A 5,056-nucleotide genomic window follows, 5' to 3' on the forward strand; every position below is an offset into this window, starting at 1 on the left:
GCCCTGGAGTAGGGAGGGCCTGGCGTCTGGCAGTGCCCCCCGGAGGCTCAGCAGCACCCCTCCACCCCAGCACTCAGCAGCCCTCCTCCGGAGCGCTAGGGCCCTACTGAGTCTCCCAGCCTTGCAGGCCTAGTGATGTTTTGAATATATTCAAAAGCGGGCGGGAGGAAGTGAAAACAGGCGCTGGCATGCAGGTACCGGGTGTTGCCCTGAAAGTGGGAGTGCACAGAGCTTTTGGTCGAAAGTCTCGGGTTCAGTACGTTTGGATTCCCCTTGCACACCATGTTTTGATTTCCTGAGTTCAGTGCTTCTCTGACTTAATTTTTCACCCTTGCCCAATGTGGTGGCTGCTCTGAAATCCTAAAAATTGGGCCTTCAAGGAGGCCCTGGTTTCATGCAGAGCCGGGCCCACCCAGCTTCCCTGGGAACCTGTGTATCCGGGTTCTGGATCCCAGAGAAGCTGGCCGGCTTTCCCAGCACCCTGTGCGTGCTGAACTTCTACTGAGGACCCCTCACTTCCTATAAACGGCCAAGTTTATCCTTTATTGAAAAGTAGCACTGCATGGTGTGTAAATAGCATATTTTCTTTATCTGTTCCTCTGTTGGTAAATGCACAGGCTGCTTTCAAGATTAGCTGTTATGAAGGGTGCAGCTGTGAACACGGGTGTGGACGGATCACTGAGATATGATGTCTTTAACTCTTCGGGGAACACACCTAGAGGGGGAACAGCTGGGCTGAATGGATTTCTAGGGTTGATTCCTTTCGAGGGGTGTGTGGCTGGTAGGCGACTGTCTTCGTGGTCAGTGACTTTCTGCCTCCCTATTTCACACGTGTGTGTGTACGTGTGTGTGTGAGTGGTGTGTCTCTCTCCAGAGCTCCTCTTTTCATCATGACGCCAGTCATACTGGACTAGGGCCCATCCCAATGACTACACCTTAGCTTCCATAAAGAATTTATTTCCACACAAGATTCCTTTTGGGTGCTGAGGGATGGGAGTCTGTATGAATTTGGAGAGCAAAGGATAATTCGACTTGTAACAGATCTATAAGGGAAAACTAAGGAGCCCGACAGAGTCTGTAATTCTAGGAATTATCTGGGCCAGACAATATTTTGCAGAGTCGCTATGTACTTATTTTTGCTGTGTAAAGTTACAAAGGGGCCCACCGTGTAAATGTGTCCTCTCCCGGCTCTGTGGACCGGGAATCTTGACAAACTGCATAATTGCAAGGCTCGTGTCTGCTGGTTGTGTGAGTCTGGTTAGGAGGCCAGGCGATTGGAGGGCTGTGGACCGGGGGCCGGGCAGGGGCCTCCAGAGGCGTCTTCCCCGCTGGTCTGGTGCCGGACATCACTTGGTGGCTGGAAGGTCATCCAGGTGTGAACCCAAAACCCTTTCACATGGCCTCTCTGTGCGGCCAGGCGACTGGCGGGAAGTCAGGGCTCATGAAGCCAGTACCTTGGTAGCACAGAAGCTGCACTGCCCTCTCTTACTGGGCTCAGAAGTCACACAAAGTCACTTCTGATCCATCCGACTGGTTAAAAATTAACTATACACATGCCCAGGTCAAGGGCAGGGACACAGGTAGAAAGCAAGTCAGAGGGGACAGATGCGCACTCAGGCTCTGTGAGACACTCTGCTGGAGGGCAGACTGCGGCCCCTCTGACGAGCAGTGTCCCCGTCCTCACCTGAGCTCCGGCACGTGCACTAGGTTGCATCTCTGTCTCCTCCAGGCTGAGCTCCCGACTCTCCCGGTCCACACCTGGGTCCTGTGTGACAAACACCCCTCTCTGGCTTGCCCGTGTGTCCCTTCCGCGCCTGCCGCAGGGACAGAGTGGGTCCTGGGCCTCCCGTCCGTCCGCAGAGGCCGTCTTTGGGAGCTTCCTCAGTGCTGTCTCCCGGGTCCATGCGGGAAAGACTTCCTCCTCCCTCTCACACCGACCCGATCCTCGGCCGGAAGTCCTTGGGTGCAGACGCTGCCATCCCAGACGGAGAGGGCATCAGGCTCGGAGTCATCGGGAGGGCACCGACTCGAAGCCCAGCACTTATCTCGGATTTCACCCCGACTCTGCAGCCACAGATGAACTCCGAGCCCTGTCTGATACCTTGCACCCCATGTCAAGGTTAATAAGCAGAAGCGCTACTTTCCTGTCCTAGAAATGGTTGACCAGGCTTGGCCAAGTTTCAAAGAGAGTTTTCAGGAGTATTTCAAGACCAACCAGGTTGCATTTCACCAAGGCCTTTAAGAGAAGGTCGTGAAAGCAACCTCAGGGAGAAAGGTTAGGAAAGACACTGTGTTCTACTTGTTTCCAAACCCTTGCCTCATCCCTCGCCAGACCGCTGTTCAGTGTATGGCTGAGGGCCATTCTGAAATGAAAACTTACTTGTACAATTCTTCTATAATATTTTCTATGATTTATTTATTCTGCTCCAGTAGGGATTGAATCCAGGGCCTTTAAATTGAGGTACATCCCAAGCCTTTTTCATTTTTTGAGGCAGGGTCTCACTAAGTTGCTGGTTTCAAGCTCATGATCCTCCTGCCTAAGCCTCCCAGAATACTGTGATTAGAGACCTGCAGTATTAAACCTGGCTGGATCTCAGGCTTTACCCTTTAAAGGAGACACAGAGCCAGGCCTAGCGGTGCATACCTGTGATGCCAGCACTCTGGAAGGCTGAGGCAGGAGGATTGCAAGTTTGAGCACAGCCTGGGCAATTTAGTGACTTAGAGAAAGCCTATCTCAAGATAAAGACTGAAAAGGGCTGGAGCTACAGCTCAGTGTGGAGGCCTTGGGTTGCCCAAGGTCTCCAGTTTGAGGTAGAAGGCTCTTCAGGGTCGGCCCCTGTCCATCTCAGGAGCCCGTGCTCTCGCCATCACCCCAGAGGCCCGAGCACTGGGGAGGAGGACTGGACAAGCAGTGTCTACACGTGTCCCTCCCGCTGCTCAGGTCAGATTTGCCTGGTGCCTAGTGTGGTGGGGAGAAAACAGCACAGAATCGGACAGAGGTTGGAGTTTAAAAAATCACAATAGGCCAGACACTAACTCGAAGTAGCTGCCAGCCAAGATTGTCAGCTCAAGGTGTTAAAATACAGTAAAAAGACATTCTATGCAGCAAAGATGAAGAAGGAAAACACCCAGGAGCTTCGTGTCTATCTCTAATGAGTTCAGAGAACTCAGTACCTCTGGTTAAAAGATGGAGCTCGGTGAGCCTGGGGTCATTCCTCGGAAATGATGGGGAGGCCAGGAAGATGCTGATTTCTCTAATTTTGCTGGGAACTTGAAATTTCAATTCCCACTGTAGACTGGCATAGCTAACACAGCGATGCCATGACGGACTTTAAAGATAATTTTCTTATTGGTAGTGCTGGGGTAAGACCTGGGACCTTCACTCTGAGCTACAGCATGAGCCCTCTTTAAAAGACTGAGACAGCCTCTCACTCAGCTGCTAGGCTACTGGCTTTTATTTCTTGTTCAAGGCCATTAGAGCCTGTACAATTCAAAAGCAGAAGTTAAACTTTCAAGTTGCCCTTTGTTGGACTTGAACTTGCGATCCTCCTGCCTCAGCCTCCCAGAATCCTGGAATTGCAGGTGTTTGTCCCCATGACTGGTTAAAAATGAATTTAAACACAGAAGAAGTATATATGAGGTTCCTCTTACATGGCTCTCCCTGTTGATCCCTAAGTGCCACCACGGTGGCTTTCCCAGTCTCGTAGTGCAGCCAGTGCTTTACTGTCCTGGGGCCCTCACATCACACACCCCACCTTGGCGAAGCCATTATAGTCCTCAGCGGATTGGGTGCCTCCTTACTATAATCACATATGTCCCCTTTATTTTCTTTCTCATTATAATTTGTAACTATACATTTTACTTGTACGTTTAATGACTGCATTTTAGTCTTATGTTTGTTGGCCTGTGCTACCCTCAGGTCTGATTTGTCCCAAGCGGTCAGCTCCAGGAGTGCAAGACCACGCCAGTTTATTTGTCACTGACAGGAGCGTCTGCCTCATGCCTCCCATAGGTGGCGTCCAGTGAATGTCTTCCGAGTCGGTGGACAAACAAAAATGTTCGTACGATTATGCAAGAATACTCAGTGTTCCTGAAGATACTTTTTTATCTTTTACTTATGACTGACATTGCCAGGCTAGTAAGACTGAGAGGGAACGAACATGTTAGAAGACAACCTCCAGGAAAAGGTGGTCTGGGTGGTGTGCAGCATAAACTGAGGGGTGGAAGCAGAGGCGGGAGATGAGGGATTTAGTAAGACCACCGGAGGGTGGTCCTGGTGAATGTGAGCTGGACACCAGCTCTGGAATAGGCCTTGCTCCTGGTCCAGTGCTCTATCTGGGAGTGTCTCCAAAGGACACATGGAAAAAGCGTTGCTCTCACTTCACAAACAGAGCATTGGAATTGTCAGAACGCTATCTTTTCATTGTATCTGAAACAAATGATGTAGGATAGAATACATGTAGCACTAAAATTATGGAGAATTTAAATCTGTTCTTCACAAGGGTTTTGAATCAACATTTGACTAAGAATGCATTAGGAATAATAGCATAGCAATATACCAAGGAATGAAAGCTGGCTTGTAAAAGGAAAAAAAACAATTTTTAACCAAGGGGTTACTTACTACTTTAATGCATAGCATATCTTCCTCTGTGTCACAAAAGCCTGTAATGGAAATAAAAATATTTTAGCCTTGAAAGAATGATACAAACCCTTGCCATTTAGAATAAGATCTTTAAAATGTCAATTTTCTCCAAGTCTGAAAAAGGCCAGTTTACACAAGGAAGTTATTTTCTAGACTTCTGAAATGTAGGAATTGGGCAAAAATCTAGGCTAGAATTAAAGTAGGTACCTGTGCTCACAGAGAGGAAGCTTTATTCCTGCCCACCAGCTGAGCCAGTTCCCTGATGTCAAATCACAAGCCAGACTTCACAGGAAATGACTGCTGGCTTTTATTTCTTCAGTGCGGTTAAGCCTCTACGATTCAAAAACAGAAGCTGAGCTTTCAAGCTGCCTTTTGCTGGGGCAGCGGGAGGGACCTTTAGTCTCAGCTCTTTTC

This window comes from Fukomys damarensis, unplaced genomic scaffold (assembly GCF_012274545.1).
Source record: "Fukomys damarensis isolate Sample0158 unplaced genomic scaffold, DMR_v1.0_HiC HiC_scaffold_25, whole genome shotgun sequence".
Classification (NCBI taxonomy): domain Eukaryota; kingdom Metazoa; phylum Chordata; class Mammalia; order Rodentia; family Bathyergidae; genus Fukomys; species Fukomys damarensis.